This window comes from Colobus angolensis, unplaced genomic scaffold (assembly GCF_000951035.1).
Source record: "Colobus angolensis palliatus isolate OR3802 unplaced genomic scaffold, Cang.pa_1.0 Scaffold592, whole genome shotgun sequence".
Lineage (NCBI taxonomy): Eukaryota > Metazoa > Chordata > Mammalia > Primates > Cercopithecidae > Colobus > Colobus angolensis.
In genome coordinates, this window is record NW_012119510.1 from 769033 (window position 1) to 782679 (window position 13647).

The following is a 13647-nucleotide window of genomic DNA, read 5'->3' on the forward strand; positions in this document are numbered from 1 at the left end:
ATTTAGTACTTTAACCCCTGACAGACACTCAAATTCAATGTGCCATGCCTGGAGTTTGGAATGGCAGATATGAAAAACCCTTTTTGAATGGGTAATTACACGTGCACTAACCATTTGAACAAGCCAAATATCAGTAAAGAAGATGGCATGATGATGGCTGCAGCTGAAAGCGGCAGCATCTTCTAAAAAGTTAGGACAGCCTGCTTGTTTATGTGAGGTTCCTGTCTTGCTAGTTTCACTGGGAATGAATCGTCTCCCTATCAATGGAGAGTTTTATTAACTTGGGTTTATTCAGTTCACTAAAATAGTTCCATTATTTAAGCACTCAAAAAGTTCTTCAGCCAGAGACATCTTATGTCACTACATCACCGAACAGAACTCTGTCAAGGATGCTCTGTAGATAACTTTTTAGCACAAGGAATTCATTCTCCTAAACACATGGGAGCCTCCACATGGCCCTTTAAAAGACACTGACCTCTTTGAAATTAGGACAGGAAGATCTATGAACTGGGGGCAACTCCCAGTTACACAGATTCCTCTGAACTCTGGTTCTCAGAAAGACTAAACGAAGGAGTCATCGGAAGACTCAAAATAGAATCTGTCACATACCAATCCTAAGAGATAATGCATGATCTTGCAGAGGCATTAAGAAGCAGGAAGACGGATAATCTGAGGCTGTGTTTAACGTGGTTTATTGGCTTCTATGGACTCAAAGACCATGGAAACAATCTTCTTCTTCCATAAGAATTTACTTCATATATATGTATGTATTAAACTGAAAATAATGGTTAAATCCTAGGATCAGGACTAGTATCAGTAGAAGGAAGGAGTTCCTGACTCCCTGACTTCCTTCCAGCCAGATGAGATACCATCAGTCTCTCAGCCAACACAGAAACAGTCTGTATTTCAAGATGTTCATCTTTGACCTCTTTTGCATCGTCAGGGATTTTTAGATGGCCTAGAGCTTCATGCAGGCTTCTTTGGCTCACACTAGTGAGAGTTTCCCATATGGACTAAGGTCAGTTTTTGACCTCTGGAATCCTCAATATGCTATCCTCAAGGCAGCTGCCTTCTTCCTAGTGTCTTATAAATTAGCTGTGTATTTTCTGGGATCAACCATGTCCTTGGAAAACTGACTGCAGCTCATCCAAGAAACTTGGCCCCTATATTTCTCTCTCCAGAGACAGCTGTGTGAAGATTTCAGGAGCAATAACTCAAGACAAAGGGTCCTCAGTGGTCAGCAGAGCCCCAAATTTGGATAAGGTTTCACTTGAATATTCATTGGTTTTAGCAGCTTGGCAAAAGTAGGAAAGAACTCCTAATTTCATGGGGTTAAATATCCTCCCTGAAACTAAAATGGAAAAGATTAACTGCCTCATGGAAAGGATTCTGTGATAAATCTGATGTCCTAGGGCCACTTTCCTAATAGCACCTCCTCTTCTCATCACTCATCTCCCTTGTGTGTCTCTTGAATAATATCACTCTCGAGGATTTAATAAAGATTTCTCTGTCAGCAGCCCAAGTCAAAGCCTCTAGAGAAGCTGGTATATTGTTTGAAAAATCCTGATCCCTCAGTCCCGATGAAGTATAGGAATAAAGAGAATATAAGGGAAAAGACGTCTATTGGGGGCACCCTGAAGCCAATAGTATTATGTGTTTAGAAAGGATTATGAGACATCAGACCAAGAGAGATATTTAAATAGACTAGGAGTTAGATGCTATTAGCAATTATTGTTAATTTGGTGTGATAATCGTATTGTGGTTATAGTAGTATTTTTATAGTTTTTAATTAGCGATAAATACAGGGATAATTAGTTTAAATGCATTCCACTTTATTGACATTAGCAGATATTGAGCTTTTTATAAATTGAAGGTTTGCGGCAATTCTGCATGGAGCAAGTCTATCAGCGCCATTTTTCCAACAGCAGGCGCTCCCTTCATGTCTCTGTGTCACCTTTTGGTAATTCTCACAATATTTCAAGCTTTTTCATGATTATTGTATCTGTTATGATGATCTGTGATCAGCCAGTTTTGATGTGACTATTGTAGTTGTTTTGGGGCAACACAAACCATGCCCCTGTGACAGTTGAACTTATTGAATAAACGTTGTGTGTGTTCTATCTGCTCCCCCAGTTGGCCATTCCCTCATCTCTCTCCCTCTTCTCAGGACTCCCTGTTCCCTGAGACATAACAATAATGAAGTTAGGCCAATTAATAACTCTACAATGGCTTCTAAGTGTTCAAGTAAAAAGGAGAGTTACATGATTCTCACTTTAACTCAAAAGCTAGAAATGATTAAGCTTAGTGAGAAAGGCATATTGAAAACAGAGATACACTGAAAACTAGGCCTCTTGTGCCAGTTAGCCAAGTTGTGAATGCAAAGGAAAAGTTCTTGAAGGAAATTAAAAGTGCTACTCCGGTGAACACATGACTGATAAGAAAATGTAACAGTCTTACTGCTGACAGGGAGAAAGTTTTAGTGGTCTCGATAGAAGATCAAACCAGCCACAACATTCCCTTAAGCCAAAACCTAATCCAGTGCAAGGTCCCAACTCCCTTCAACTCTATGAAGGCTGAGAGAGGTGAGGAAGCTGCAGAAGAAAAGCCGGAAGCTAGCAGAGGTTGGTTCATTAGGTTTAGGGAAAGAAGCCGCCAGGTGTGGTGGCTCACACCTGTAACCCCAGCACTTTGGGAGGCTGAGGCAGGTGGATTGCTTGAGCTCAGGAGTTTGAGACCAGTCTGAGCAACATGGAGAGACTTATTCTCTACAAAAAAAATAAAATATTAGCTGGATGTGCTGGCACATGCCTGTAGTTCCAACTACTCAAGAGGCTGAGGTAGGATGGCTTAAGCCCAGGAGGTGGAGGTTGCAGTGAACCAAGATTGTGCCACTGCACTCCAGCCTGGGTAACACAGCCTGACACTTGTGAAAGAAAGAAGAAAAGAAGCAAGCAAGCAAGCAAGAAAGAAAGAAAGGAGGAGAAAGAGAGAAAGAGAGAAAGAAAGAGAAAGAGAGAGAGAGAGAAAGAGAGAAAGGAAGGGAAGGGAGAAGGGAAGGGAAGGGAGAAGGGAAGGGAAGGGAGAAGGGAAGGGAAGGGAGAAGGGAAGGGAGAAGGGAAGGGAAGGGAGAAGGGAAGGGAGAAGGGAAGGGAAGGGAAGGGAAGGGAAAAAGGAGCCATATGCAGAACATAAAGTGCAAGGTGAAGCAGGAAGTGCTGATGTAGAAGCTGCAGCAAGTTATCCAGAAGATCTAGTTAAGATAATGGATGAAAGTGGCTACACTAAACAACAAATTTTCAGCATAGATAAAACAGCCTTCTATTAGAAGAAGACACTGTCTAGGACTTTCACAGGTAGAGAGGAGAAATCAATACGTAGTTTCAAAGTGTCAAAGGACACAAAGGTTCTCTTGTTTTTTAGAACTAAAGACGCCTTCTTTTTTTTTTTTTTTTTGAGATGGAGTCTCACTCTTTTGTCCAGGCTGGAGTGCAGTGGCATGATCTCAGCTCACTGCAACCTCTGCCTCCTGGGTTCAAGCGATTCTCGTCCCTCAGCCTCCCAAGTAGCGGGAATTATAGGTGCCTGCCACCACACCCAACTAATTTTTATATTTTTAGTAGAGATGGGGTTTTGCCATTTTGGCCAGGCTGGTCTCGAACCCCTGATCTCAGGTGATCCACCTGCTTAAGTTGAAGCCAATATTCACTTATCATTCTGAAAATTTTAGTGCCTTTAAGAATTATCCCAAATCTATTCTGCCTGTCCTGTATAGATGAAACAAAAGACCTACATGACAGCACCTCTGTTTACAGCATGGTTTACTGAATCTTTAAAGTCCACTGTTGAGACCTACTCAGAAAAAAAAATCACTTTCAAAACGTTATTGCTCATTGACCAATGCTGCTGATCACCCAAGAGCTCTGATGGACATGTACAGAGATTAATGTTGTTTTCATGCCTGCTAACACAAACTCCATTCTGCAGTCCATGAATCAAGGAGTAATTTTGACTTTCAAATCTTATTATTTCAGAAATACATTTTGTGACCAGGCACAGTAGCTCACGCCTGTAATCCCAGCACTTTGAAAGGTTGATATGAGCAGAGTGTTTGAGCTCAGGAGTTCAAGACCAGCCTGGGCAACGTGGTGAAACCCTGTCTCTACTAAAAATATAAAAACTAGCTTGGTGTGGTTGCATGCACCTGTAGTCCCAGCTATTCGGGAGGCTGAGGCAGGAGGATAACCTGAACCTCAGAGATCGAGGCTGCAGTGAGCCACGATGGTGCCACTGCATTCCAGCCTGGGTGACAGGAGTTAGACCCTGTCTCAAAAAAAAAAAAAAAAAAAAAGCATTTTGTAAGGCTATAGCTACCATAGATAGCAATTCCTCTGATGGATATGGGCAAAGTAAATCAAAAGCCTCTGGAAAGAATTCACCATTCTAGATGCCATTAAGAACATGTATGATTCGGCCGGGCGCGGTGGCTCAAGCCTGTAATCCCAGCACTTTGGGAGGCCGAGACGGGCGGATCACGAGGTCAGGAGATCGAGACCATCCTGGCTAACACTGTGAAACCCCGTCTCTACTAAAAAAAAAATACAAAAAAACTAGCTGGGCGAGGTGGTGGGCGCCTGTAGTCCCAGCTACTCGGGAGGCTGAGGCAGGAGAATGGCGTAAACCCGGGAGGCGGAGCTTGCAGTGGGCTGAGATCCGGCCACTGCACTCCAGCCCGGGCGACAGAGCAAGACTCCGTCTCAAAAAAAAAAAAAAACATGTATGATTCATGGAAGAAGATTAAAATATCAACCTTAACAGGAATTTGGAAGAAGTTGATTCCAGCTTTCACAGACGACTTCAGTGGAGGAAGTAACTGAAGATGTGGTAGAAATAGCAAGAGAACTATAATTAGAAGTGGAATCTGAAGACAGAACTGAATTGCTCCTGTCTCATTATAAAACTTGAATGGATGATGAATTGCTTCCTATTGTGAATAAAGACAATGTTTCTTGAGATGGAATCTACCCTGGTGAAGGTGCTGTTAACATTGTTGAAATGACAACAGAGGAGCTAGAATATTACCTACACTTAGTAGATAAAATAGTAGCAGGATTTGAGAGGCTTGACTCCAATTTTGAAAGAACTTATACTGTGAGTAAAATGGTATCAAACAGCATCACATGTTTTTCATGAAAGGAAGAGTTCACTGATGCAGCAAACTTCTTTGTCATCTTTTAAAAAATTGTGACAGCTGCTGGATGCGGTGGCTCATGCCTGTAATCCCAGCACTTTGGGAGGTCGAGGCAGGCAGATCACGAGGTCAGGAGTTCAAGACCAGTCTGGCCTATATAGGGAAACCCTGTCTCTAGTAAAAATACAAAAACTAGCCTGGCATGGTGGCACACGCCTGTAGTCCCTGATACTCGGGAGGCTGAGGCAGAAGAATCGCTTGAACCTGGGACGCAGAGGTTGCAGTGAGCCGAGATCACGCCATTGCACTTGAGCCTAGGCAACAGAGCAAGACATTGTGCTGTTGCATACTTATAGATTACAGTATAGCACAAAAATAACTTTTGTATGCAATGGGAAACCAAAAAAGGTCTGTGACTCATTTTATTGTGATATTTGCTTTATTGTAGTTGTCTGGAACCAAATATGCACTATTTCCGAGGTGTGCTTGTACTGAAATATTAATGGCGAAATGATGACGTTCAGAACTTGCTTTACAAAACTCCAGCAGGCTGGGTGCTGTGGCTCATGCCTGTAATCCCAGCACTTTGGGAGGCTGAGGAGGGTGGATCACTTGAGATCAGGAGTTTGAGACCAGCCTGACCAACATAGTGAAACCCCGTCTCTGCTAAAAGTACAAAAATTAGCCAGGTGTGGTGACAGGCGCCTGTAATCCCAGCTAATTGAGAGGCTGAGGAAGGAGAATCGCTTAAACCCAGGAAGCAGAAGTTGCAGTGGGTCGAGACTGTGCCACTTGCACTCCAGCCTGGGCAACAAAGCAAGACTCCATCTCAAAAAAATAAATAAATAAAAATTTCAGAAAAAACAAATAAAGAAATGCTGGTAGGGTAATTGATGAAATACAACTGGTAAAATGTTGACACTTTTTGAAGGTGGACTATTGTTACCTGGGGGTTCATTATACTATTTTTCCCCCATTTTTGTATGTGTTTTAAATTTTCTATTATAAAAAGTAGGAGGGAAAAGTTGGAGGAGAAGCGGGTGCCAGCAATGCTAGATTCACTCAGTATTTCACTTTGAAAAGAACAGCTTCACAAAAATTAACTCAAACTGTATCATAGACCTAAATGTAAAATGGAAAACTATAAAACTCATATAAGATAGCACAGGAAAAAATCTAAGTGATCTTGGGTTTAGTGGTGATAAATTTTTAGACACAACATCAGATCATGATCCATGAAAAAATATTGATAGTTGGACTTCATTAAAATTTAAAACTGCTGTCCAGGCATGGTGGCGCATGCCACTGAAGCAGGAGGATTACTTTAGCTCAGGAGTTCGAGACCAGCCTGGGCAACATAGTGAAGCTCCATTTCAAAAAAAAAAAAAAGGTTGGTCAACATCAGATGTCATCAGGGAATTTTAAGTTAAAACAACAATGAGATGTGACTATATAACTCAGAATGGCTAAACCAAAGCACTATGCGACCAGATGCTGGAGAGCATGCAGAGCAACAGGAACTCTCATTCACTGCTGGTCAGAATGCAAAATGTTACAACCCCTTTGGAAGACAGTTTGGCAGCTTCCTACAAAACTGATCTCACCATACTACCCAGCAATTGTGCTCCTTGGTTGCCTAAATGAGTTGAAAACTTATGTCCACACAAAAACCTGCACATGAATGTGTATAGCTGCTTTAGCCATAATTGCCAACACTTGGAAACACCAAGATGTCCTTCAATAGGTGAACTGATCAACCGTGGTACATTCATACAATGGAATATTATTCGTTCCATTTATTCCAATTCAGTAATAAAAAGAAACGAGCTATCAAGCCATGAAAAGACACAAAATAAACTTAAATGCATATTGCTAAATGTAAGAAGCCAATCTGAATAGGCTGCATCCTGTATAACTCCAACTATGTGACATTCTGAAAAGGACAAAACTATGGAGACACTAAAAAGATTAGTGATTGCCAGGGCTTTGGGGGAGGGAAGAAAGATGAATAGGTACAGCATAGGGGATTTTTTAAGCAGTCTAGGAACCCTCTGTATTTTCCATTCAATTTTTCTATAAATCTAAAACTTCTCTAAAAAATAAAGTATATTAATTTAAAAAGGAAAAAAAGCTGCTGGAAATGCCTGTCTGCATGAAGGGGCCAGGGACAGATTTGCCTCCTCTCAATGCTGTACATTACATGTGTGGCTATTAAGTGAGAATACATTAGAGGGTTTACAGCACAATGAAGTTTCTCAAAATTAGGTCCAAGAACTACATCTATCAGAAGCAACTGAGTTGCTTGTTAAATGCAGATTCCTAGGCTCTGGGCCAGAGCTACTGAATCAAAATCTCTAAGAACAAGGCCTGGAAATCTGCCTTTAGAATACCCCAGTGATTCCTATGCACATTAAGGTTTGAGACTCATTAGTATACACTCTACCAATCTGCTCAACTGTTAGTCTTTTATTTTTGCACACATGGAGGAATAAAGAGCAAATGTCCACTAAATTCTTCTCAAATACATGTAACAAGCCTATGAACAGGAGGGCTTAGGATGGAAAGAGTAGGATGGACACACCACAGGCTGATGAACAACCGGCTTGGAGAAGCTTCTGAGCCTGAGTGGAGAAGGAGGACAAGAACTAGAGGTAAGCTATTCACTCTCCACACCATGTGACAGCTAGGTTCATCTGAAACAGCAATTAAGCAATACAGAGGATCAGACAACATTGACTAAGTTGGAAAACAAAGGCATATGAACGAAAGTCTTTCAGAAATAAGTGCAAGGTGTTAGAAGTCATCTAGATTGGAGACAGAGAAAAAGTGACAAGAAATATTTCAACTGATTCTTAGGAAGGCTGCTCTGCAGAGGCAAAACAAAATAAATCCAAAAAGGTAAGGAATGCCAAGAAAGAAAAGAAAGGAAAGAAAGGAAAGAAAGGAAGAAAGGAAGAAAGAAAGAGAGAAAGAGAGAAAGGGAGGGAAGATAAAAAGGAAACAAGGGGAAAAACCTGAAGGAGAAACCCTGAAAAGGCAAAAGTTGAGCCTGATGGAAATAATGTATCAGAAATGACCAAGGCCAGGTGTGGTGGCTCACCCTTGTAATCCCAGCCCTTTGGGAGGCTGAGGTGGGAGGACTGCTTGAGCCCAGGAGTCCAAAGCTGCAGTGAGCTATCACACCACTGCATTCCAGTCTGGGTGACAGAGTGAGACCCTGTCTCAAACAAACAAACAGAAAAGAAGTGAACCCAAGTAGGAGATAGCTCATGAGCTTTGGGTATAGGAATCATCAGTGATTTTCAGAAAGAACTGTGAAAACAGGCCAAAAAATTTTTTTTCTAAAAACTAAAATACCCAAAGCAAAGAAACAAGAATATAAAAGACGAGCATTTTCTATCATAGATACTACACTCATATATTTTCCAGATTATGGTTTTCTTTCCACTTAAATAACTATTAACTGTAACCTGAGACTGAGGTAACAAAATAAAATGAAACTGCAGAGAGAAGGAGAATGAAGTATCTTTCTCCTCATTGTGCTATATCCACTTGTATAACAAAGTTCTTTTATGTTTATACAATGCTTTATTAGAGCTATTTTAGCACTTATAGCCAGATATGTACATATCTGACTCTTTCATTAGCCTATGAACTACTTAAAGGCAGACTGGCTCTTATTTATCTCTGAGTTCTCTTTCTCGGGCACATAAAAGGTATTTTGTGAATGTGTTTTGTTAATTAATTAAACAAGACCTCAGAGTCACACTCTCTGATGGAAGTAGGGTTCTATAAATGAGGGTAACAGAGCAAAATCCCATCAACTTAAAGCAAGTGGAAGGGGAGACTGAGGCAGTAAGTAAGATTAGGGTCAGCAGCTGCAGAGAGTGAAGAGGAAAATCGCATCTGGTCATTAGAGTTCCCAGCATTTCATCATTTTTGTCTGATTAGCAGAACAGATCCAGAACTGTGCTTGGTCCGCTAATAACCACAGCCATTTTTAGTACAGACTTTTCCCTTCCTGTCTTCTATCCAACATTGATCTTATTCGCACCCCTCCCCACCAAAACAAACAAACCAACAAACCATCTAGGGTAGAACTACTTAAAAGATTCCATAAACAAGTTAGGTAGTAGACCTAAAAAGAAATCAGATGAATTCTGTTCTAAGTGTTTAGGTAACTAACTGCATAGGATATGAGATTTGCATTTCAAGTGAGTATACGTGCTGCTTGCTAAATTTTCCTGGCCTGTGTTAGAGCTTCTCCAGGTTCTGCGAATTAGAATTTTGTTTCTGTTGTCTACAGAACTAAAGAGCATAATTAATATTTCTGCAAAACATTTAAGTAACATTAGAAAATTTTAATTTGACCTGTTTATTAGGCTTACTTTTACTTAGACTAAGAAAGGCATAGTTTGATTAAGGCCGCCCCAGAGGGTAACAGCAATCTGAAGAAAAGCTGCAAGTAGTGAAGTGAGATTCACAGTGTTAACTTCTAGTCATCTTAAGTTACTTTGAAAAACAAAAATACATTAGGAAAATAAAATTTGAAAATACTGTGCATTTGAAGATTTTTCATTTACCAAATTATTTTGTGTATATTAAGTCTCAACAGAGAAAATACCAAGTGTTGGTAAAGTACATAGCAAACAGATATCTCATACATCACTTGTGGGAGTATTAACTGAACCATCTATTTTGAATAATTGTTTGGTGATATATACTAAAGCCAAACATATGTACAAGCCATGATTATGCAATCCCACTTATAGGTATATATCCAATAAAAAGGCATGTATTTATTTTTCAATTCATAAAGCCAGAAGGGAAAACTATTTAAATGCCTATCAACAGAGAAGCTGAAAACTCGATTGTATTTTCATAAAATTCAATACTATACAGCAAGAAAAAGGAACAATCTATAACTGCACAGAACAATATGAATTAATCTCACAAACATAATGTTGAGCAAAAGAAGTCAGGTATAAAAGAGTACATACTGTGTGAGTCCATTATATAAAGTTCAAACACCAGCAAAATCTACAGTAGCACAGACTGGGATACAGAATACGCTTTTGGCAGGTGATTAGTGATTTGAAGGGGTATGAGGGAGGTTTCTGGGATGTGGTAATATTCTCTTTCTTGTCCTGTGCCTTCATTACATGGGCATGTTCAATTTTTGAAAATTCATCAAGCTGGTCACTTCGGATGTGTATACTTTTCTCTAAAGTATAGGCCAAAGATATCTTGTTTTAGTCTCAGTTGCTACACAAATCCTAGGAGGTTGTCAAGAAAGCTACAATGATATCTCCATTTTATACAAGAAAACACCATTTTATACAAGAAAACAGTGAGGTAAAGACAAGATAAATGACTATTTCAGAGTACTTATTTTTCACATTGTTGCCCAGCTCTAAAACAGATCTTTATCCACTTGAGATCAAGAAATGTTATACTTTGTATTAATTGTACATTTCTCCCCCTTTGCAGCAAGCAGTGCTTTAGAATAATAAATTACTAATTACACTAACATCTCATACACTTCACCTCCTGGGTTCAGATGAGCCTCCCACCTCAACCTCCCAAGTACCTTGGAGTTTATGTGCTATGATGTCTGACTCATTTTTATTTTTAATTATTTTATTTTATTTATTTATTTATTTATTGTAGAGACAGGGTCTTGCTTTGTTGCCAGACTGGTCTTGAACTCCCGGCTTCAAAAGATCCTCCTGCCTTGACCTCTCAACATGCTGGGATTACAGGCATGAGCCACCGTGCCCTGAACATTCTATTCTTTAAAATATTTCTTTCGTCACCGAAAAGCCAGTAATAAGTAAAATCATCTCAAGATGTTTTGGGGCCAGGTGCAGTAACTCATGCCTATAATCTCAGCACTTGGGAAGCCAAGGAAGAATTGCTTCAGACCAGGAGTCCCAGACCAGCCTGGTCAACATAGTGAGACTTTCGTGATGAAAGAAAATGATGAACTCAGGGATTCTAACTCCCGGCTTCAGAAGCAGATACTGAGCCTCAAATCTTCTAAGATTGCCCTGATTCAGAGTCTTATCCCCTTTAGAGAAAGAGTGGAAAAAATAAAATTAAAAAAATAAATGATTAGCCAGGCATGGTCACACACACACATCAGTAGTCCCACCTACTAAGGAGGCTAAGGCAGAAGGATCCCTTGGGCCTAGGAGTTCCAGCCTATGGTGAGCTACAATCACACCACTGCAATCCAGCCTGGGTGACAGAGTAAGACTCTGTCTCAAAAAAAAAAGTTCTAAAAAGTTTAAACAATTGTGTGATGGTTAACACCAAGTGTCAACTTGACTGGATTGAAGGATGTAAAGTATTGATCCTGAGTATATCTGTGAGGGTGTTACCAACGGAGATTAACATTTGAGTCAGTGGGCTGGGGAAGGCAGACCTACTCTTAATCTGAGTGAGCACCATCTAACCCACTGCCAGCAAATATAAAGTGGTCAGAAAACTGTGAAAAGGCTAGACTGGTTTAGCCTTGCAGCCTACATCTTTATCCCATGCTGGATGCTTCCTGCCCTTGAACATCGGACTCTTAAGTTCTTCAGATTTGGGACTCGGCCTGGCTTCCTTCCTCCTCAGCTTGCAGACGGGCTATGGTGGGACCTTATGATCATGCGAGTTACTACTACTTAATAAACTCCCCTTTATATCCTATTATATATATCTGCATTTAATGTTGCAGCTCGGGGAGTTAAAAAAGGTTCTAACAGTTTATTTGCTTGGTTAGCTGAAATATGGATGAAAAAGCTGGAAATGCCTGATCGCCCTTACTTTAATGTAGAGGAAGGAATCCAAAGGTTTAGGGAGATTGGGATGGTGGAGTATATTAGTTACTTTAGACCTACTCATCCCAGCTGGGAGGTTCCAGAAGATATACCCTTCACAGTGCTTTGCCAAAGAGATTTGTGAGGGCAGCACCTGCATTTCTGAACAGCCCTGTGATTGCTGTTCTCTGTATGTCAGATCTAACAGTGGGAACCTCAGTCACTCAACTACAAAATTTAAATACAATGGGAATAATTGGATGCCAAGATGGCAGGGGCCAAATGGTGGCACTCAACTGTCAAAGGCAAGGTGGGCATAGCTACTGTAATGAACAGCAGAAGCAAAGCAGCAATCAGAATAGTCTGACTCATGTAGAGCTCTGCATTGGCTGATTAGTCATGGTGTTCCTAGAAGTGAAATTGATAGGAAGCCTACTGCATTCTTACTTAATTTATATAAGCAGGAAACTTCTAGGTCGAATGGACAAAAGACTAATTTGAATTATGAAAACAGTGAATCATGGCTCTCAATCAATTTCCAGACTTCAGGCAGTTTATAAGCCCAGAACCTCTCGAATAAATGGGAGGCCGGTCCCCGTGAAGAAGGACCTCACTACACTACTATTTATGCTGTTAATCTTTCTCCCATCCTTCCCCAAGGAGACCTCTGGGCTTTTTCCAGGGTAACTATGTATTGGGGAAAGGGAAATGATCAGACACTTCAGGGACTACTGGACATCGGCTGAGGTGATGATGATTCCAAGGGACCCAAAACGTCATTGTGGTTCTCCAATTAAAGTAGAGGCTTATGGAAGTTAGGTCACTGATGCAGTCTTAGCTCAGGTTCAACTTACGGTGGGCCCAGTGGGTCCCTGGACTCATCCTGTGCTCAGTTCCCCAGTGCCAGAGTGCATAATTGGGATAGACATACTTAGCAGCTGGCAGAACCCCCACATTGGCCCCCTGACTGGTAGAGTGAGAGCTATTATGGTGAGAAAGGCCAAATGGAAGACATGAGAGCTGTCTCTACCTAGAAAAATAGTAAATTAAAAACAATGTCATATCCTTGGAGGGATTGTGGAGATTAGTGCCACCATCAAGGACTTGAAAGATATAAGGTTGGTGATTCCCACCATATCCCCATTCAACTCTCCTATTTGACCTGTGCAGAAGACAGATGGATCTTGGACAATGACAGTGGATTATCATAAGCTTAACCAAGTGGTGATTCCAATTGCAGCTGCTGTACCAGATGTAGCCTCATTGCTTGAGCAAATTAACACATCTCCTGGTACCTGGTATGCAGCCACTGACTTGGCAAATGCCTTTTTCTCCATTTCTGTCCATAAAACCCACCAGAAGCAATTTGCCATCAGCTGGCAAGGCCAGCAATATACCTTTACTGTCCTACCTCAGGGGTATATCAACTCTCCGGCTTTGTGTCATAATCTAATTCAGAGAGACCTTGACCACTTTTCATTTCCACAAGCTATCACACTGGTCTATTACACTGATGACATTATGCTGATTAGACCCGGTGAGCAAGAACTAGCAAAGATGCTGGACTTATTGGTGAGAAATTTGCATGCCAGAGGATGGGAAATAAATCTGACTAAAATTTAGGGAGCTTCTACCTCAGTAAAATTTCTAGGG